Consider the following 23,989-nt stretch of genomic DNA (forward strand, 5'->3'; position numbering starts at 1 on the left):
TGCTATAGTCCAACGGATAGACGTCTGATACTAGAGCCCTATGTGCGCCTACTGCAGTTATCGCATAGTCAGTCCCAAGAGCTTCCTTCTTTATCAGACGCAACACTGCAACGAATCCCTCCTAAAGCACACTTCCCTCACAATGTTGGAAGCGTTTTTAACACTGAAAGAAAGTGCGGATCACCACTGGTCGTGAGCATGCAATATGAGTTTGGGATGCCTAAGCGCCATAGCCTGCACTTTACTCAGAGTACCTAAGATGCCCATAGTCCGTCCGTGTTCTATCATCATTCCTCAAAGGAGGAGACACTGTTATGAATGAGAACACACTTTAACTAGGATCCCTGAAAAGATACCTTCCTAAGAATAACCCGTCAGGGTCCTGTACAATACTCTCTATGATTGCTACACGGACAGGTCTTACAGTTTCCAACTTAGCACAGACTCATTCCTGTCCTGGGAAAATACTGTAGCACAGTTCCCTCGTACATCTGAAGGGTTTTGAGACGAGTTATACACAATGGAACATCACAGGTGTTGACCTTCCAGTATGTGTCATAGAGGCCTATGTTCCATACCCGGTCCTTCACTCTCAGGGCAAAACGTTCCCTCTGTCCATAGTTGTTCTTTCTCTATTCCTCCTCTGATAAGACACTGTGAGAAGTGCGATTCAGCCTGAAAGAGTTTCCCTTAAACAGAACTTGCTATAGTCCAACGGATAGACGTATGATACTAGAGCCCTATGTACGCCTATTGCAGTTACCGCAGAGTCAGTCCCAAGAGCTTCCTTTTCTAACAGACGCAACACAGCAACGAATCCCTCCTAAAGCACACTTCCATCACAATGCTGGAAGCGTTTTTTACTCAGAAAGAAAGTGCGGATCACCACTGGTCTTGATTATCTAATATGTGTTTGGGATGCCTAAGCGCCATAGCCTGCACTTTACTCACAGTACCTAATGTGCCCAAAGTCCGTCCGCATTCTATCATCATTCCTCAGAGTAGGAGACACTGTTAAGAATGAGAACACACTTTAACTAGGATCCCTGAAAAGATACCTTCCTAAGAATAACCCGTCAGGGTCCTGTACGATACTCTCTCTGATTGCTGCACAGACAGGTCCAACAGTTTCCAACTTAGCACAGACTCATTATTGTCGTGGGAAAGTACTGTAGCACAGTTCCCTCGTACATTTGAATGGTTTTGACACGAGTTAGACACAATGGAACATCACAGGTGTTGACCTTCCAGTATGTGTCATAGAAGCCTATGTTCCATACCCGGTCCTTCACTCTCAGGGCACAACGTTCCCTCTGTCCATAGTTGTTCTTTCTCTATTCCTCCGCTGATAAGACACTGTGAGAAGTGCGATTCAGCCTGAAAGAGTTTCCCTTAAACAGAGCTTGCTATAGTCCAACGGATAGACGTCTGATACTAGAGCCCTATGTGCGCCCACTGCAGTTACCGCAGAGTCAGTCCCAAGAGCTTCCTTCTTTAACAGACGCAACACTGCAACGAATCCCTCCTAAAGCACACTTCCCTCACAATGTTGAAAGCGTTTTTTACAGAGAAAGAACGTGGGGATCACCACTGGTCTTGATCATCGAATATGTGTTTGGGATGCCTAAGCGCCATAGCCTGCACTTTACTCACAGTATATAATGTGCCCATGGTCCGTCCACATTCTATCATCATTCCTCAAAGAAGGAGATACTATTATCAATGAGAACACATTTTAAGTAGGATCCCTGAAAAGATACCTTCCTAAGAATAACCTGAAAGGGTCCTGTACGAATCTCTCTATGATTGCTACTCAGACAGGCCCTCCAGTTTCCAACTTAGCACAGACTCATTCCTGAAGTGAGAACGTACAGTAGCACAGTTCCCTCCTGCATTTTAAGTGTTTTGAGACGAGTTAGACACAGTGGAACATCACAGCTGTTGACTTTCCAGTATGTGTCTTAGAGGCCTATGTTCCATACCCTTTCCTTCACTCGAAGGGCACAACGTTCCCTCTCTCCGTAGTTGTTCTTTCTCCATTCCTCCATTAAAAAGACACTGGGAGAAGTGCGATTCCGCCTGAAGGAGTTTCCCTTAAACAGAACTTGCTATAGTCCAAGGGATAGACGTCTGTTACTAGAGCCCTATGTGCGCCTATTGCAGTTACCGCAGAGTCAGTCCCAAGCGCTTCCTTCTTTAACAGACGCAACACTGCAACGAATCCCTCCTAAAGCACACTTCCCTCACAATGTTGGAAGCGTTTTTAACACTGAAAGAAAGTGCGGATCACCACTGGTCGTGAGCATCCAATATGAGTTTGGGATGCCTAAGCGCCATAGCCTGCACTTTACTCACAGTACCTAAGGTGCCCATAGTCCGTCCGTGTTCTATCATCATTCCTGAAAGGAGGAGACTCTCTGATGAATGAGAACGCACTTTAAGTAGGATCCCTGAAAAGATACCTTCCTAAGAATCACTTGTCATGGTCCTTTATGTGATAGTTTATGATTGCTACACAGACAGGTCCTAATGTTTCCTACAGAGCACAGACTCAAACCTGTCGTGAGAATGTACAGTAGCAAAGTTCCCTCGTACATTTGAAGTGTTTGAGACGAGCTAGACACAGTGGAACATCACAGGTGTTGACCTTCCAGTATGTGTCATAGAGGCCTATGTGCCCTAAGCTGTCATTCACTCTCAGGGCACAACGTTCCCTCCCCTTAGTTGTTCTATATCCTTTCCCCCTCTGAAAAGACACTGTGAGAAGTGCGATTCCGTTTGATGGAGTTTCCCTTAAACAGAACTTGCTATAGTCCAACGGATAGACGTCTGATACTAGAGCCCTATGTGCGCCTATTGCAGTTATCGCATAGTCAGTCCCAAGAGCTTCCTTCTTTATCAGACGCAACACTGCAACGAATCCCTCCTAAAGCACACTTCCCTCACAATGTTGGAAGCGTTTTTAACACTGAAAGAAAGTGCGGATCACCACTGGTCGTGAGCATGCAATATGAGTTTGGGATGCCTAAGCGCCATAGCCTGCACTTTACTCAGAGTACCTAAGATGCCCATAGTCCGTCCGTGTTCTATCATCATTCCTCAAAGGAGGAGACACTGTTATGAATGAGAACACACTTTAACTAGGATCCCTGAAAAGATACCTTCCTAAGAATAACCCGTCAGGGTCCTGTACAATACTCTCTATGATTGCTACACGGACAGGTCTTACAGTTTCCAACTTAGCACAGACTCATTCCTGTCCTGGGAAAATACTGTAGCACAGTTCCCTCGTACATCTGAAGGGTTTTGAGACGAGTTATACACAATGGAACATCACAGGTGTTGACCTTCCAGTATGTGTCATAGAGGCCTATGTTCCATACCCGGTCCTTCACTCTCAGGGCCAAACGTTCCCTCTGTCCATAGTTGTTCTTTCTCTATTCCTCCGCTGATAAGACACTGTGAGAAGTGCGATTCAGCCTGAAAGAGTTTCCCTTAAACAGAACTTGCTATAGTCCAACGGATAGACGTATGATACTAGAGCCCTATGTACGCTTATTGCAGTTACCGCAGAGTCAGTCCCAAGAGCTTCCTTTTCTAACAGACGCAACACAGCAACGAATCCCTCCTAAAGCACACTTCCATCACAATGCTGGAAGCGTTTTTTACTCAGAAAGAAAGTGCGGATCACCACTGGTCTTGATTATCTAATATGTGTTTGGGATGCCTAAGCGCCATAGCCTGCACTTTACTCACAGTACCTAATGTGCCCAAAGTCCGTCCGCATTCTATCATCATTCCTCAGAGTAGGAGACACTGTTAAGAATGAGAACACACTTTAACTAGGATCCCTGAAAAGATACCTTCCTAAGAATAACCCGTCAGGGTCCTGTACGATACTCTCTCTGATTGCTGCACAGACAGGTCCTACAGTTTCCAACTTAGCACAGACTCATTATTGTCGTGGGAAAGTACTGTAGCACAGTTCCCTCGTACATTTGAAGGGTTTTGACACGAGTTAGACACAATGGAACATCACAGGTGTTGACCTTCCAGTATGTGTCATAGAAGCCTATGTTCCATACCCGGTCCTTCACTCTCAGGGCACAACGTTCCCTCTGTCCATAGTTGTTCTTTCTCTATTCCTCCGCTGATAAGACACTGTGAGAAGTGCGATTCAGCCTGAAAGAGTTTCCCTTAAACAGAGCTTGCTATAGTCCAACGGATAGACGTCTGATACTAGAGCCCTATGTGCGCCCACTGCAGTTACCGCAGAGTCAGTCCCAAGAGCTTCCTTCTTTAACAGACGCAACACTGCAACGAATCCCTCCTAAAGCACACTTCCCTCACAATGTTGAAAGCGTTTTTTACAGAGAAAGAACGTGGGGATCACCACTGGTCTTGATCATCGGATATGTGTTTGGGATGCCTAAGCGCCATAGCCTGCACTTTACTCACAGTATATAATGTGCCCATGGTCCGTCCACATTCTATCATCATTCCTCAAAGAAGGAGATACTATTATCAATGAGAACACATTTTAAGTAGGATCCCTGAAAAGATACCTTCCTAAGAATAACCTGAAAGGGTCCTGTACGAATCTCTCTATGATTGCTACTCAGACAGGCCCTCCAGTTTCCAACTTAGCACAGACTCATTCCTGAAGTGAGAACGTACAGTAGCACAGTTCCCTCCTGCATTTTAAGTGTTTTGAGACGAGTTAGACACAGTGGAACATCACAGCTGTTGACTTTCCAGTATGTGTCTTAGAGGCCTATGTTCCATACCCTTTCCTTCACTCGAAGGGCACAACGTTCCCTCTCTCCGTAGTAGTTCTTTCTCCATTCCTCCATTAAAAAGACACTGGGAGAAGTGCGATTCCGCCTGAAGGAGTTTCCCTTAAACAGAACTTGCTATAGTCCAAGGGATAGACGTCTGTTACTAGAGCCCTATGTGCGCCTATTGCAGTTACCGCAGAGTCAGTCCCAAGCGCTTCCTTCTTTAACAGACGCAACACTGCAACGAATCCCTCCTAAAGCACACTTCCCTCACAATGTTGGAAGCGTTTTTAACACTGAAAGAAAGTGCGGATCACCACTGGTCGTGAGCATCCAATATGAGTTTGGGATGCCTAAGCGCCATAGCCTGCACTTTACTCACAGTACCTAAGGTGCCCATAGTCCGTCCGTGTTCTATCATCATTCCTGAAAGGAGGAGACTCTGTGATGAATGAGAACGCACTTTAAGTAGGATCCCTGAAAAGATACCTTCCTAAGAATCACTTGTCATGGTCCTGTATGTGATAGTTTATGATTGCTACACAGACAGGTCCTAATGTTTCCTACAGAGCACAGACTCAAACCTGTCGTGAGAATGTACAGTAGCAAAGTTCCCTCGTACATTTTAAGTGTTTGAGACGAGCTAGACACAGTGGAACATCACAGGTGTTGACCTTCCAGTATGTGTCATAGAGGCCTATGTGCCCTAAGCTGTCATTCACTCTCAGGGCACAACGTTCCCTCCCCTTAGTTGTTCTATATCCTTTCCCCCTCTGAAAAGACACTGTGAGAAGTGCGATTCCGTTTGATGGAGTTTCCCTTAAACAGAACTTGCTATAGTCCAACGGATAGACGTCTGATACTAGAGCCCTATGTGCGCCTATTGCAGTTATCGCATAGTCAGTCCCAAGAGCTTCCTTCTTTATCAGACGCAACACTGCAACGAATCCCTCCTAAAGCACACTTCCCTCACAATGTTGGAAGCGTTTTTAACACTGAAAGAAAGTGCGGATCACCACTGGTCGTGAGCATGCAATATGAGTTTGGGATGCCTAAGCGCCATAGCCTGCACTTTACTCAGAGTACCTAAGATGCCCATAGTCCGTCCGTGTTCTATCATCATTCCTCAAAGGAGGAGACACTGTTATGAATGAGAACACACTTTAACTAGGATCCCTGAAAAGATACCTTCCTAAGAATAACCCGTCAGGGTCCTGTACAATACTCTCTATGATTGCTACACGGACAGGTCTTACAGTTTCCAACTTAGCACAGACTCATTCCTGTCCTGGGAAAATACTGTAGCACAGTTCCCTCGTACATCTGAAGGGTTTTGAGACGAGTTATACACAATGGAACATCACAGGTGTTGACCTTCCAGTATGTGTCATAGAGGCCTATGTTCCATACCCGGTCCTTCACGCTCAGGGCAAAACGTTCCCTCTGTCCATAGTTGTTCTTTCTCTATTCCTCCGCTGATAAGACACTGTGAGAAGTGCGATTCAGCCTGAAAGAGTTTCCCTTAAACAGAACTTGCTATAGTCCAACGGATAGACGTATGATACTAGAGCCCTATGTACGCCTATTGCAGTTACCGCAGAGTCAGTCCCAAGAGCTTCCTTTTCTAACAGACGCAACACAGCAACGAATCCCTCCTAAAGCACACTTCCATCACAATGCTGGAAGCGTTTTTTACTCAGAAAGAAAGTGCGGATCACCACTGGTCTTGATTATCTAATATGTGTTTGGGATGCCTAAGCGCCATAGCCTGCACTTTACTCACAGTACCTAATGTGCCCAAAGTCCGTCCGCATTCTATCATCATTCCTCAGAGTAGGAGACACTGTTAAGAATGAGAACACACTTTAACTAGGATCCCTGAAAAGATACCTTCCTAAGAATAACCCGTCAGGGTCCTGTACGATACTCTCTCTGATTGCTGCACAGAAAGGTCCTACAGTTTCCAACTTAGCACAGACTCATTATTGTCGTGGGAAAGTACTGTAGCACAGTTCCCTCGTACATTTGAAGGGTTTTGACACGAGTTAGACACAATGGAACATCACAGGTGTTGACCTTCCAGTATGTGTCATAGAAACCTATGTTCCATACCCGGTCCTTCACTCTCAGGGCACAAATTCCCTCTGTCCATAGTTGTTCTTTCTCTATTCCTCCGCTGATAAGACACTGTGAGAAGTGCGATTCAGCCTGAAAGAGTTTCCCTTAAACAGAGCTTGCTATAGTCCAACGGATAGACGTCTGATACTAGAGCCCTATGTGCTCCTACTGCAGTTACCGCAGGGTCAGTCCCAAGAGCTTCCTTCTTTAACAGACGCAACACTGCAACGAATCCCTCCTAAAGCACACTTCCCTCACAATGTTGAAAGCGTTTTTTACAGAGAAAGAACGTGGGGATCACCACTGGTCTTGATCATCGAATATGTGTTTGGGATGCCTAAGCGCCATAGCCTGCACTTTACTCACAGTATATAATGTGCCCATGGTCCGTCCACATTCTATCATCATTCCTCAAAGAAGGAGATACTATTATCAATGAGAACACATTTTAAGTAGGATCCCTGTAAAGATACCTTCCTAAGAATAACCTGAAAGGGTCCTGTACGAATCTCTCTATGATTGCTACTCAGACAGGCCCTCCAGTTTCCAACTTAGCACAGACTCATTCCTGAAGTGAGAACGTACAGTAGCACAGTTCCCTCCTGCATTTTAAGTGTTTTGAGAAGAGTTAGACACAGTGGAACATCACAGCTGTTGACTTTCCAGTATGTGTCTTAGAGGCCTATGTTCCATACCCTTTCCTTCACTCGAAGGGCACAACGTTCCCTCTCTCCGTAGTTGTTCTTTCTCCATTCCTCCATTAAAAAGACACTGGGAGAAGTGCGATTCCGCCTGAAGGAGTTTCCCTTAAACAGAACTTGCTCTAGTCCAAGGGATAGACGTCTGTGACTAGAGCCCTATGTCCGCCTATTGCAGTTACCGCAGAGTCAGTCCAAGCGCTTCCTTCTTTAACAGACGCAACAGTGCAACGAATCCCTCCTAAAGCACACTTCCCTCACAATGTTGGAAGCGTTTTTAACACTGAAAGAAAGTGCGGATCACCACTGGTCGTGAGCATCCAATATGAGTTTGGGATGCCTAAGCGCCATAGCCTGCACTTTACTCACAGTACCTAAGGTGCCCATAGTCCGTCCGTGTTCTATCATCATTCCTGAAAGGAGGAGACTCTGTGATGAATGAGAACGCACTTTAAGTAGGATCCCTGAAAAGATACCTTCCTAAGAATCACTTGTCATGGTCCTGTATGTGATAGTTTATGATTGCTACACAGACAGGTCCTAATGTTTCCTACAGAGCACAGACTCAAACCTGTCGTGAGAATGTACAGTAGCAAAGTTCCCTCGTACATTTGAAGTGTTTGAGACGAGCTAGACACAGTGGAACATCACAGGTGTTGACCTTCCAGTATGTGTCATAGAGGCCTATGTGCCCTAAGCTGTCATTCACTCTCAGGGCACAACGTTCCCTCCCCTTAGTTGTTCTATATCCTTTCCCCCTCTGAAAAGACACTGTGAGAAGTGCGATTCCGTTTGATGGAGTTTCCCTTAAACAGAACTTGCTATAGTCCAACGGATAGACGTCTGATACTAGAGCCCTATGTGCGCCTATTGCAGTTATCGCATAGTCAGTCCCAAGAGCTTCCTTCTTTATCAGACGCAACACTGCAACGAATCCCTCCTAAAGCACACTTCCCTCACAATGTTGGAAGCGTTTTTAAAACTGAAAGAAAGTGCGGATCACCACTGGTCGTGAGCATGCAATATGAGTTTGGGATGCCTAAGCGCCATAGCCTGCACTTTACTCAGAGTACCTAAGATGCCCATAGTCCGTCCGTGTTCTATCATCATTCCTCAAAGGAGGAGACACTGTTATGAATGAGAACACACTTTAACTAGGATCCCTGAAAAGATACCTTCCTAAGAATAACCCGTCAGGGTCCTGTACAATACTCTCTATGATTGCTACACGGACAGGTCTTACAGTTTCCAACTTAGCACAGACTCATTCCTGTCCTGGGAATATAGTGTAGCACAGTTCCCTCGTACATCTGAAGGGTTTTGACACGAGTTAGACACAATGGAACATCACAGGTGTTGACCTTCCAGTATGTGTCATAGAGGCCTATGTTCCATACCCGGTCCTTCACTCTCAGGGCAAAACGTTCCCTCTGTCCATAGTTGTTCTTTCTCTATTCCTCCGCTGATAAGACACTGTGAGAAGTGCGATTCAGCCTGAAAGAGTTTCCCTTAAACAGAACTTGCTATAGTCCAACGGATAGACGTATGATACTAGAGCCCTATGTACGCCTATTGCAGTTACCGCAGAGTCAGTCCCAAGAGCTTCCTTTTCTAACAGACGCAACACAGCAACGAATCCCTCCTAAAGCACACTTCCATCACAATGCTGGAAGCGTTTTTTACTCAGAAAGAAAGTGCGGATCACCACTGGTCTTGATTATCTAATATGTGTTTGGGATGCCTAAGCGCCATAGCCTGCACTTTACTCACAGTACCTAATGTGCCCAAAGTCCGTCCGCATTCTATCATCATTCCTCAGAGTAGGAGACACTGTTAAGAATGAGAACACACTTTAACTAGGATCCCTGAAAAGATACCTTCCTAAGAATAACCCGTCAGGGTCCTGTACGATACTCTCTCTGATTGCTGCACAGACAGGTCCTACAGTTTCCAACTTAGCACAGACTCATTATTGTCGTGGGAAAGTACTGCAGCACAGTTCCCTCGTACATTTGAAGGGTTTTGACACGAGTTAGACACAATGGAACATCACAGGTGTTGACCTTCCAGTATGTGTCATAGAGGCCTATGTTCCATACCCGGTCCTTCACTCTCAGGGCACAACGTTCCCTCTGTCCATAGTTGTTCTTTCTCTATTCCTCCGCTGATAAGACACTGTGAGAAGTGCGATTCAGCCTGAAAGAGTTTCCCTTAAACAGAGCTTGCTATAGTCCAACGGATAGACGTCTGATACTAGAGCCCTAAGTGCGCCTACTGCAGTTACCGCAGAGTCAGTCCCAAGAGCTTCCTTCTTTAACAGACGCAACACTGCAACGAATCCCTCCTAAAGCACACTTCCCTCACAATGTTGAAAGCGTTTTTTACAGAGAAAGAACGTGGGGATCACCACTGGTCTTGATCATCGAATATGTGTTTGGGATGCCTAAGCGCCATAGCCTGCACTTTACTCACAGTATATAATGTGCCCATGGTCCGTCCACATTCTATCATCATTCCTCAAAGAAGGAGATACTATTATCAATGAGAACACATTTTAAGTAGGATCCCTGAAAAGATACCTTCCTAAGAATAACCTGAAAGGGTCCTGTACGAATCTCTCTATGATTGCTACTCAGACAGGCCCTCCAGTTTCCAACTTAGCACAGACTCATTCCTGAAGTGAGAACGTACAGTAGCACAGTTCCCTCCTGCATTTTAAGTGTTTTGAGACGAGTTAGACACAGTGGAACATCACAGCTGTTGACTTTCCAGTATGTGTCTTAGAGGCCTATGTTCCATACCCTTTCCTTCACTCGAAGGGCACAACGTTCCCTCTCTCCGTAGTAGTTCTTTCTCCATTCCTCCATTAAAAAGACACTGGGAGAAGTGCGATTCCGCCTGAAGGAGTTTCCCTTAAACAGAACTTGCTATAGTCCAAGGGATAGACGTCTGTTACTAGAGCCCTATGTGCGCCTATTGCAGTTACCGCAGAGTCAGTCCCAAGCGCTTCCTTCTTTAACAGACGCAACACTGCAACGAATCCCTCCTAAAGCACACTTCCCTCACAATGTTGGAAGCGTTTTTAACACTGAAAGAAAGTGCGGATCACCACTGGTCGTGAGCATCCAATATGAGTTTGGGATGCCTAAGCGCCATAGCCTGCACTTTACTCACAGTACCTAAGGTGCCCATAGTCCGTCCGTGTTCTATCATCATTCCTGAAAGGAGGAGACTCTGTGATGAATGAGAACGCACTTTAAGTAGGATCCCTGAAAAGATACCTTCCTAAGAATCACTTGTCATGGTCCTGTATGTGATAGTTTATGATTGCTACACAGACAGGTCCTAATGTTTCCTACAGTGCACAGACTCAAACCTGTCGTGAGAATGTACAGTAGCAAAGTTCCCTCGTACTTTTGAAGTGTTTGAGACGAGCTAGACACAGTGGAACATCACAGGTGTTGACCTTCCAGTATGTGTCATAGAGGCCTATGTGCCCTAAGCTGTCATTCACTCTCAGGGCACAACGTTCCCTCCCCTTAGTTGTTCTATATCCTTTCCCCCTCTGAAAAGACACTGTGAGAAGTGCGATTCCGTTTGATGGAGTTTCCCTTAAACAGAACTTGCTATAGTCCAACGGATAGACGTCTGATACTAGAGCCCTATGTGCGCCTATTGCAGTTATCGCATAGTCAGTCCCAAGAGCTTCCTTCTTTATCAGACGCAACACTGCAACGAATCCCTCCTAAAGCACACTTCCCTCACAATGTTGGAAGCGTTTTTAACACTGAAAGAAAGTGCGGATCACCACTGGTCGTGAGCATGCAATATGAGTTTGGGATGCCTAAGCGACATAGCCTGCACTTTACTCAGAGTACCTAAGATGCCCATAGTCCGTCCGTGTTCTATCATCATTCCTCAAAGGAGGAGACACTGTTATGAATGAGAACACACTTTAACTAGGATCCCTGAAAAGATACCTTCCTAAGAATAACCCGTCAGGGTCCTGTACAATACTCTCTATGATTGCTACACGGACAGGTCTTACAGTTTCCAACTTAGCACAGACTCATTCCTGTCCTGGGAAAATACTGTAGCACAGTTCCCTCGTACATCTGAAGGGTTTTGAGACGAGTTATACACAATGGAACATCACAGGTGTTGACCTTCCAGTATGTGTCATAGAGGCCTATGTTCCATACCCGGTCCTTCACTCTCAGGGCAAAACGTTCCCTCTGTCCATAGTTGTTCTTTCTCTATTCCTCCGCTGATAAGACACTGTGAGAAGTGCGATTCAGCCTGAAAGAGTTTCCCTTAAACAGAACTTGCTATAGTCCAACGGATAGACGTATGATACTAGAGCCCTATGTACGCCTATTGCAGTTACCGCAGAGTCAGTCCCAAGAGCTTCCTTTTCTAACAGACGCAACACAGCAACGAATCCCTCCTAAAGCACACTTCCATCACAATGCTGGAAGCGTTTTTTACTCAGAAAGAAAGTGCGGATCACCACTGGTCTTGATTATCTAATATGTGTTTGGGATGCCTAAGCGCCATAGCCTGCACTTTACTCACAGTACCTAATGTGCCCAAAGTCCGTCCGCATTCTATCATCATTCCTCAGAGTAGGAGACACTGTTAAGAATGAGAACACACTTTAACTAGGATCCCTGAAAAGATACCTTCCTAAGAATAACCCGTCAGGGTCCTGTACGATACTCTCTCTGATTGCTGCACAGACAGGTCCTACAGTTTCCAACTTAGCACAGACTCATTATTGTCGTGGGAAAGTACTGTAGCACAGTTCCCTCGTACATTTGAAGGGTTTTGACACGAGTTAGACACAATGGAACATCACAGGTGTTGACCTTCCAGTATGTGTCATAGAGGCCTATGTTCCATACCCGGTCCTTCACTCTCAGGGCACAACGTTCCCTCTGTCCATAGTTGTTCTTTCTCTATTCCTCCTCTGATAAGACACTGTGAGAAGTGCGATTCAGCCTGAAAGAGTTTCCCTTAAACAGAGCTTGCTATAGTCCAACGGATAGACGTCTGATACTAGAGCCCTATGTGCGCCCACTGCAGTTACCGCAGAGTCAGTCCCAAGAGCTTCCTTCTTTAACAGACGCAACACTGCAACGAATCCCTCCTAAAGCACACTTCCCTCACAATGTTGAAAGCGTTTTTTACAGAGAAAGAACGTGGGGATCACCACTGGTCTTGATCATCGAATATGTGTTTGGGATGCCTAAGCGCCATAGCCTGCACTTTACTCACAGTATATAATGTGCCCATGGTCCGTCCACATTCTATCATCATTCCTCAAAGAAGGAGATACTATTATCAATGAGAACACATTTTAAGTAGGATCCCTGAAAAGATACCTTCCTAAGAATAACCTGAAAGGGTCCTGTACTAATCTCTCTATGATTGCTACTCAGACAGGCCCTCCAGTTTCCAACTTAGCACAGACTCATTCCTGAAGTGAGAACGTACAGTAGCACAGTTCCCTCCTGCATTTTAAGTGTTTTGAGAAGAGTTAGACACAGTGGAACATCACAGCTGTTGACTTTCCAGTATGTGTCTTAGAGGCCTATGTTCCATACCCTTTCCTTCACTCGAAGGGCACAACGTTCCCTCTCTCCGTAGTTGTTCTTTCTCCATTCCTCCATTAAAAAGACACTGGGAGAAGTGCGATTCCGCCTGAAGGAGTTTCCCTTAAACAGAAGTTGCTATAGTCCAAGGGATAGACGTCTGTTACTAGAGCCCTATGTGCGCCTATTGCAGTTACCGCAGAGTCAGTCCCAAGCGCTTCCTTCTTTAACAGACGCAACACTGCAACGAATCCCTCCTAAAGCACACTTCCCTCACAATGTTGAAAGCGTTTTTTACAGAGAAAGAACGTGGGGATCACCACTGGTCTTGATCATCGAATATGTGTTTGGGATGCCTAAGCGCCATAGCCTGCACTTTACTCACAGTATATAATGTGCCCATGGTCCGTCCACATTCTATCATCATTCCTCAAAGAAGGAGATACTATTATCAATGAGAACACATTTTAAGTAGGATCCCTGAAAAGATACCTTCCTAAGAATAACCTGAAAGGGTCCTGTACGAATCTCTCTATGATTGCTACTCAGACAGGCCCTCCAGTTTCCAACTTAGCACAGACTCATTCCTGAAGTGAGAACGTACAGTAGCACAGTTCCCTCCTGCATTTTAAGTGTTTTGAGACGAGTTAGACACAGTGGAACATCACAGCTGTTGACTTTCCAGTATGTGTCTTAGAGGCCTATGTTCCATACCCTTTCCTTCACTCGAAGGGCACAACGTTCCCTCTCTCCGTAGTAGTTCTTTCTCCATTCCTCCATTAAAAAGACACTGGGAGAAGTGCGATTCCGCCTGAAGGAGTTTCCCTTAAACAGAACTTGCTATAGTCCAAGGGATAGACGTCTGTTACTAGAGCCCTATGTGCGCCTATTGCAGTTACCGCAGAGTCAGTCCCAAGCGCTTCCTTCTTTAACAGACGCAACACTGCAACGAATCCCTCCTAAAGCACACTTCCCTCACAATGTTGGAAGCGTTTTTAACACTGAAAGAAAGTGCGGATCACCACTGGTCGTGAGCATCCAATATGAGTTTGGGATGCCTAAGCGCCATAGCCTGCACTTTACTCACAGTACCTAAGGTGCCCATAGTCCGTCCGTGTTCTATCATCATTCCTGAAAGGAGGAGACTCTGTGATGAATGAGAACGCACTTTAAGTAGGATCCCTGAAAAGATACCTTCCTAAGAATCACTTGTCATGGTCCTGTATGTGATAGTTTATGATTGCTACACAGACAGGTCCTAATGTTTCCTACAGAGCACAGACTCAAACCTGTCGTGAGAATGTACAGTAGCAAAGTTCCCTCGTACTTTTGAAGTGTTTGAGACGAGCTAGACACAGTGGAACATCACAGGTGTTGACCTTCCAGTATGTGTCATAGAGGCCTATGTGCCCTAAGCTGTCATTCACTCTCAGGGCACAACGTTCCCTCCCCTTAGTTGTTCTATATCCTTTCCCCCTCTTAAAAGACACTGTGAGAAGTGCGATTCCGTTTGATGGAGTTTCCCTTAAACAGAACTTGCTATAGTCCAACGGATAGACGTCTGATACTAGAGCCCTATGTGCGCCTACTGCAGTTATCGCATAGTCAGTCCCAAGAGCTTCCTTCTTTATCAGACGCAACACTGCAACGAATCCCTCTTAAAGCACACTTCCCTCACAATGTTGGAAGCGTTTTTAACACTGAAAGAAAGTGCGGATCACCACTGGTCGTGAGCATGCAATATGAGTTTGGGATGCCTAAGCGCCATAGCCTGCACTTTACTCAGAGTACCTAAGATGCCCATAGTCCGTCCGTGTTCTATCATCATTCCTCAAAGGAGAAGACACTGTTATGAATGAGAACACACTTTAACTAGGATCCCTGAAAAGATACCTTCCTAAGAATAACCCGTCAGGGTCCTGTACAATACTTCTATGATTGCTACACGGACAGGTCTTACAGTTTCCAACTTAGGACAGACTCATTCCTGTCCTGGGAAAATACTGTAGCACAGTTCCATCGTACATCTGAAGGGTTTTGAGACGAGTTATACACAATGGAACATCACAGGTGTTGACCTTCCAGTATGTGTCATAGAGGCCTATGTTCCATACCCGGTCCTTCACTCTCAGGGCAAAACGTTCCCTCTGTCCATAGTTGTTCTTTCTCTATTCCTCCGCTGATAAGACACTGTGAGAAGTGCGATTCAGCCTGAAAGAGTTTCCCTTAAACAGAACTTGCTATAGTCCAACGGATAGACGTATGATACTAGAGCCCTATGTACGCCTATTGCAGTTACCGCAGAGTCAGTCCCAAGAGCTTCCTTTTCTAACAGACGCAACACAGCAACGAATCCCTCCTACAGCACACTTCCATCACAATGCTGGAAGCGTTTTTTACTCAGAAAGAAAGTGCGGATCACCACTGGTCTTGATTATCTAATATGTGTTTGGGATGCCTAAGCGCCATAGCCTGCACTTTACTCACAGTACCTAATGTGCCCAAAGTCCGTCCTCATTCTATCATCATTCCTCAGAGTAGGAGACACTGTTAAGAATGAGAACACACTTTAACTAGGATCCCTGAAAAGATCCTTCCTAAGAATAACCCGTCAGGGTCCTGTACGATACTCTCTCTGATTGCTGCACAGACAGGTCCTACAGTTTCCAACTTAGCACAGACTCATTATTGTCGTGGGAAAGTACTGTAGCACAGTTCCCTCGTACATTTGAAGGGTTTTGACACGAGTTAGACACAATGGAACATCACAGGTGTTGACCTTCCAGTATGTGTCATAGAAGCCTATGTTCCATACCCGGTCCTTCACTCTCAGGGCACAACGTTCCCTCTGTCCATAGTTGTTCTTTCTCTATTCCTCCGCTGATAAGACACTGTGAGAAGTGCGATTCAGCCTGAAAGAGTTTCCCTTAAACAAAGCTTGCTATAGTCCAACGGATAGACGTCTGTTACTAGAGCCCTATGTGCGCCCACTGCAGTTACCGCAGAGTCAGTCCCAAGAGCTTCCTTCTTTATCAGACGCAACACTGCAACGAATCCCTCTTAAAGCACACTTCCCTCACAATGTTGGAAGCGTTTTTAACACTGAAAGAAAGTGCGGATCACCACTGGTCGTGAGCATCCAATATGAGTTTGGGATGCCTAAGCGCCATAGCCTGCACTTTACTCACAGTACCTAAGGTGCCCATAGTCCGTCCGTGTTCTATCATCATTCCTGAAAGGAGGAGACTCTGTGATGAATGAGAACGCACTTTAAGTAGGATCCCTGAAAAGATACCTTCCTAAGAATCACTTGTCATGGTCCTGTATGTGATAGTTTATGATTGCTACACAGACAGGTCCTAATGTTTCCTACAGAGCACAGACTCAAACCTGTCGTGAGAATGTACAGTAGCAAAGTTCCCTCGTACATTTGAAGTGTTTGAGATGAGCTAGACACAGTGGAACATCACAGGTGTTGACCTTCCAGTATGTGTCATAGAGGCCTATGTGCCCTAAGCTGTCATTCACTCTCAGGGCACAACGTTCCCTCCCCTTAGTTGTTCTATATCCTTTCCCCCTCTGAAAAGACACTGTGAGAAGTGCGATTCCGTTTGATGGAGTTTCCCTTAAACAGAACTTGCTATAGTCCAACGGATAGACGTCTGATACTAGAGCCCTATGTGCGCCTATTGCAGTTATCGCATAGTCAGTCCCAAGAGCTTCCTTCTTTATCAGACGCAACACTGCAACGAATCCCTCCTAAAGCACACTTCCCTCACAATGTTGGAAGCGTTTTTAACACTGAAAGAAAGTGCGGATCACCACTGGTCGTGAGCATGCAATATGAGTTTGGGATGCCTAAGCGCCATAGCCTGCACTTTACTCAGAGTACCTAAGATGCCCATAGTCCGTCCGTGTTCTATCATCATTCCTCAAAGGAGGAGACACTGTTATGAATGAGAACACACTTTAACTAGGATCCCTGAAAAGATACCTTCCTAAGAATAACCCGTCAGGGTCCTGTACAATACTCTCTATGATTGCTACACGGACAGGTCTTACAGTTTCCAACTTAGCACAGACTCATTCCTGTCCTGGGAAAATACTGTAGCACAGTTCCCTCGTACATCTGAAGGGTTTTGAGACGAGTTATACACAATGGAACATCACAGGTGTTGACCTTCCAGTATGTGTCATAGAGGCCTATGTTCCATACCCGGTCCTTCACTCTCAGGGCAAAACGTTCCCTCTGTCCATAGTTGTTCTTTCTCTATTCCTCCGCTGATAAGACACTGTGAGAAGTGTGATTCAGCCTGAAAGAGTTTCCCTTAAACAGAACTTGCTATAGTCCAACGGATAGACGTATGATACTAGAGCCCTATGTACGCCTATTGCAGTTACCGCAGAGTCAGTCCCAAGAGCTTCCTTTTCTAACAGACGCAACACAGCAACGAATCCCTCCTAAAGCACACTTCCATCACAATGCTGGAAGCGTTTTTTACTCAGAAAGAAAGTGCGGATCACCACTGGTCTTGATTATCTAATATGTGTTTGGGATGCCTAAGCGCCATAGCCTGCACTTTACTCACAGTACCTAATGTGCCCAAAGTCCGTCCGCATTCTATCATCATTCGTCAGAGTAGGAGACACTGTTAAGAATGAGAACACACTTTAACGAGGATCCCTGAAAAGATACCTTCCTAAGAATAACCCGTCAGGGTCCTGTACGATACTCTCTCTGATTGCTGCACAGACAGGTCCTACAGTTTCCAACTTAGCACAGACTCATTATTGTCGTGGGAAAGTACTGTAGCACAGTTCCCCCGTACATTTGAAGGGTTTTGACACGAGTTAGACACAATGGAACATCACAGGTGTTGACCTTCCAGTATGTGTCATAGAGGCCTATGTTCCATACCCGGTCCTTCACTCTCAGGGCACAACGTTCCCTCTGTCCATAGTTGTTCTTTCTCTATTCCTCCGCTGATAAGACACTGTGAGAAGTGCGATTCAGCCTGAAAGAGTTTCCCTTAAACAGAGCTTGCTATAGTCCAACGGATAGACGTCTGATACTAGAGCCCTATGTGCGCCCACTGCAGTTACCGCAGAGTCAGTCCCAAGAGCTTCCTTCTTTAACAGACGCAACACTGCAACGAATCCCTCCTAAAGCACACTTCCCTCACAATGTTGAAAGCGTTTTTTACAGAGAAAGAACGTGGGGATCACCACTGGTCTTGATCATCGAATATGTGTTTGGGATGCCTAAGCGCCATAGCCTGCACTTTACTCACAGTATATAATGTGCCCATGGTCCGTCCACATTCTATCATCATTCCTCAAAGAAGGAGATACTATTATCAATGAGAACACATTTTAAGTAGGATCCCTGAAAAGATACCTTCCTAAGAATAACCTGAAAGGGTCCTGTACGAATCTCTCTATGATTGCTACTCAGACAGGCCCTCCAGTTTCCAACTTAGCACAGACTCATTCCTGAAGTGAGAACGTACAGTAGCACAGTTCCCTCCTGCATTTTAAGTGTTTTGAGAAGAGTTAGACACAGTGGAACATCACAGCTGTTGACTTTCCAGTATGTGTCTTAGAGGCCTATGTTCCATACCCTTTCCTTCACTCGAAGGGCACAACGTTCCCTCTCTCCGTAGTTGTTCTTTCTCCATTCCTCCATTAAAAAGACACTGGGAGAAGTGCGATTCCGCCTGAAGGAGTTTCCCTTAAACAGAAGTTGCTATAGTCCAAGGGATAGACGTCTGTTACTAGAGCCCTATGTGCGCCTATTGCAGTTACCGCAGAGTCAGTCCCAAGCGCTTCCTTCTTTAACAGACGCAACACTGCAACGAATCCCTCCTAAAGCACACTTCCCTCACAATGTTGGAAGCGTTTTTTACAGAGAAAGAACGTGGGGATCACCACTGGTCTTGATCATCGAATATGTGTTTGGGATGCCTAAGCGCCATAGCCTGCACTTTACTCACAGTATATAATGTGCCCATGGTCCGTCCACATTCTATCATCATTCCTCAAAGAAGGAGATACTATTATCAATGAGAACACATTTTAAGTAGGATCCCTGAAAAGATACCTTCCTAAGAATAACCTGAAAGGGTCCTGTACGAATCTCTCTATGATTGCTACTCAGACAGGCCCTCCAGTTTCCAACTTAGCACAGACTCATTCCTGAAGTGAGAACGTACAGTAGCACAGTTCCCTCCTGCATTTTAAGTGTTTTGAGACGAGTTAGACACAGTGGAACATCACAGCTGTTGACTTTCCAGTATGTGTCTTAGAGGCCTATATTCCATACCCTTTCCTTCACTCGAAGGGCACAACGTTCCCTCTCTCCGTAGTAGTTCTTTCTCCATTCCTCCATTAAAAAGACACTGGGAGAAGTGCGATTCCGCCTGAAGGAGTTTCCCTTAAACAGAACTTGCTATAGTCCAAGGGATAGACGTCTGTTACTAGAGCCCTATGTGCGCCTATTGCAGTTACCGCAGTCAGTCCCAAGCGCTTCCTTCTTTAACAGACGCAACACTGCAACGAATCCCTCCTAAAGCACACTTCCCTCACAATGTTGGAAGCGTTTTTAACACTGAAAGAAAGTGCGGATCACCACTGGTCGTGAGCATGCAATATGAGTTTGGGATGCCTAAGCGCCATAGCCTGCACTTTACTCAGAGTACCTAAGATGCCCATAGTCCGTCCGTGTTCTATCATCATTCCTCAAAGGAGGAGACACTGTTATGTATGAGAACACACTTTAACTAGGATCCCTGAAAAGATACCTTCCTAAGAATAACCCGTCAGGGTCCTGTACAATACTCTCTATGATTGCTACACGGACAGGTCTTACAGTTTCCAACTTAGCACAGACTCATTCGTGTCCTGGGAAAATACTGTAGCACAGTTCCCTCGTACATCTGAAGGGTTTTGAGACGAGTTATACACAATGGAACATCACAGGTGTTGACCTTCCAGTATGTGTCATAGAGGCCTATGTTCCATACCCGGTCCTTCACGCTCAGGGCTAAACGTTCCCTCTGTCCATAGTTGTTCTTTCTCTATTCCTCCGCTGATAAGACACTGTGAGAAGTGCGATTCAGCCTGAAAGAGTTTCCCTTAAACAGAACTTGCTATAGTCCAACGGATAGACGTATGATACTAGAGCCCTAGGTACGCCTATTGCAGTTACCGCAGAGTCAGTCCCAAGAGCTTCCTTTTCTAACAGACGCAACACAGCAACGAATCCCTCCTAAAGCACACTTCCATCACAATGCTGGAAGCGTTTTTTACTCAGAAAGAAAGTGCGGATCACCACTGGTCTTGATTATCTAATATGTGTTTGGGATGCCTAAGCGCCATAGCCTGCACTTTACTCACAGTACCTAATGTGCCCAAAGTCCGTCCGCATTCTATCATCATTCCTCAGAGTAGGAGACACTGTTAAGAATGAGAACACACTTTAACGAGGATCCCTGAAAAGATACCTTCCTAAGAATAACCCGTCAGGGTCCTGTACGATACTCTCTCTGATTGCTGCACAGACAGGTCCTACAGTTTCCAACTTAGCACAGACTCATTATTGTCGTGGGAAAGTACTGTAGCACAGTTCCCTCGTACATTTGAAGGGTTTTGACACGAGTTAGACACAATGGAACATCACAGGTGTTGACCTTCCAGTATGTGTCATAGAAGCCTATTATCCATACCCGGTCCTTCACTCTCAGGGCACAACGTTCCCTCTGTCCATAGTTGTTCTTTCTCTATTCCTCCGCTGATAAGACACTGTGAGAAGTGCGATTCAGCCTGAAAGAGTTTCCCTTAAACAGAGCTTGCTATAGTCCAACGGATAGACGTCTGATACTAGAGCCCTATGTGCGCCCACTGCAGTTACCGCAGAGTCAGTCCCAAGAGCTTCCTTCTTTAACAGACGCAACACTGCAACGAATCCCTCCTAAAGCACACTTCCCTCACAATGTTGAAAGCGTTTTTTACAGAGAAAGAACGTGGGGATCACCACTGGTCTTGATCATCGAATATGTGTTTGGGATGCCTAAGCGCCATAGCCTGCACTTTACTCACAGTATATAATGTGCCCATGGTCCGTCCACATTCTATCATCATTCCTCAAAGAAGGAGATACTATTATCAATGAGAACACATTTTAAGTAGGATCCCTGAAAAGATACCTTCCTAAGAATAACCTGAAAGGGTCCTGTACGAATCTCTCTATGATTGCTACTCAGACAGGCCCTCCAGTTTCCAACTTAGCACAGACTCATTCCTGAAGTGAGAACGTACAGTAGCACAGTTCCCTCCTGCATTTTAAGTGTTTTGAGACGAGTTAGACACAGTGGAACATCACAGCTGTTGACTTTCCAGTATGTGTCTTAGAGGCCTATGTTCCATACCCTTTCCTTCACTCGAAGGGCACAACGTTCCCTCTCTCCGTAGTAGTTCTTTCTCCATTCCTCCATTAAAAAGACACTGGGAGAAGTGCGATTCCGCCTGAAGGAGTTTCCCTTAAACAGAACTTGCTATAGTCCAAGGGATAGACGTCTGTTACTAGAGCCCTATGTGCGCCTATTGCAGTTACCGCAGAGTCAGTCCCAAGCGCTTCCTTCTTTAACAGACGCAACACTGCAACGAATCCCTCCTAAAGCACACTTCCCTCACAATGTTGGAAGCGTTTTTTACAGAGAAAGAACGTGGGGATCACCACTGGTCTTGATCATCGAATATGTGTTTGGGATGCCTAAGCGCCATAGCCTGCACTTTACTCACAGTATATAATGTGCCCATGGTCCGTCCACATTCTATCATCATTCCTCAAAGAAGGAGATACTATTATCAATGAGAACACATTTTAAGTAGGATCCCTGAAAAGATACCTTCCTAAGAATAACCTGAAAGGGTCCTGTACGAATCTCTCTATGATTGCTACTCAGACAGGCCCTCCAGTTTCCAACTTAGCACAGACTCATTCCTGAAGTGAGAACGTACAGTAGCACAGTTCCCTCCTGCATTTTAAGTGTTTTGAGACGAGTTAGACACAGTGGAACATCACAGCTGTTGACTTTCCAGTATGTGTCTTAGAGGCCTATGTTCCATACCCTTTCCTTCACTCGAAGGGCACAACGTTCCCTCTCTCCGTAGTTGTTCTTTCTCCATTCCTCCATTAAAAAGACACTGGGAGAAGTGCGATTCCGCCTGAAGGAGTTTCCCTTAAACAGAACTTGCTATAGTCCAAGGGATAGACGTCTGTTACTAGAGCCCTATGTGCGCCTATTGCAGTTACCGCAGAGTCAGTCCCAAGCGCTTCCTTCTTTAACAGACGCAACACTGCAACGAATCCCTCCTAAAGCACACTTCCCTCACAATGTTGGAAGCGTTTTTAACACTGAAAGAAAGTGCGGATCACCACTGGTCGTGAGCATCCAATATGAGTTTGGGATGCCTAAGCGCCATAGCCTGCACTTTACTCACAGTACCTAAGGTGCCCATAGTCCGTCCGTGTTCTATCATCATTCCTGAAAGGAGGAGACTCTGTGATGAATGAGAACGCACTTTAAGTAGGATCCCTGAAAAGATACCTTCCTAAGAATCACTTGTCATGGTCCTGTATGTGATAGTTTATGATTGCTACACAGACAGGTCCTAATGTTTCCTACAGAGCACAGACTCAAACCTGTCGTGAGAATGTACAGTAGCAAAGTTCCCTCGTACATTTGAAGTGTTTGAGACGAGCTAGACACAGTGGAACATCACAGGTGTTGACCTTCCAGTATGTGTCATAGAGGCCTATGTGCCCTAAGCTGTCATTCACTCTCAGGGCACAACGTTCCCTCCCCTTTGTTGTTCTATATCCTTTCCCCCTCTGAAAAGACACTGTGAGAAGTGCGATTCCGTTTGATGGAGTTTCCCTTAAACAGAACTTGCTATAGTCCAACGGATAGACGTCTGATACTAGAACCCTATGTGCGCCTACTGCAGTTATCGCATAGTCAGTCCCAAGAGCTTCCTTCTTTATCAGACGCAACACTGCAACGAATCCCTCTTAAAGCACACTTCCCTCACAATGTTGGAAGCGTTTTTAACACTGAAAGAAAGTGCGGATCACCACTGGTCGTGAGCATGCAATATGAGTTTGGGATGCCTAAGCGCCATAGCCTGCACTTTACTCAGAGTACCTAAGATGCCCATAGTCCGTCCGTGTTCTATCATCATTCCTCAAAGGAGGAGACACTGTTATGAATGAGAACACACTTTAACTAGGATCCCTGAAAAGATACCTTCCTAAGAATAACCCGTCAGGGTCCTGTACAATACTCTCTATGATTGCTACACGGACAGGTCTTACAGTTTCCAACTTAGCACAGACTCATTCCTGTCCTGGGAAAATACTGTAGCACAGTTCCATCGTACATCTGAAGGGTTTTGAGACGAGTTATACACAATGGAACATCACAGTTGTTGACCTTCCAGTATGTTTCATAGAGGCCTATGTTCCATACCCGGTCCTTCACTCTCAGGGCAAAACGTTCCCTCTGTCCATAGTTGTTCTTTCTCTATTCCTCCGCTGATAAGACACTGTGAGAAGTGCGATTCAGCCTGAAAGAGTTTCCCTTAAACAGAACTTGCTATAGTCCAACGGATAGACGTATGATACTAGAGCCCTATGTACGCCTATTGCAGTTACCGCAGAGTCAGTCCCAAGAGCTTCCTTTTCTAACAGACGCAACACAGCAACGAATCCCTCCTAAAGCACACTTCCATCACAATGCTG

Source organism: Neovison vison, chromosome 10 (genome assembly GCF_020171115.1).
Source record: "Neovison vison isolate M4711 chromosome 10, ASM_NN_V1, whole genome shotgun sequence".
NCBI classification, from domain to species: Eukaryota; Metazoa; Chordata; class Mammalia; order Carnivora; family Mustelidae; genus Neogale; species Neogale vison.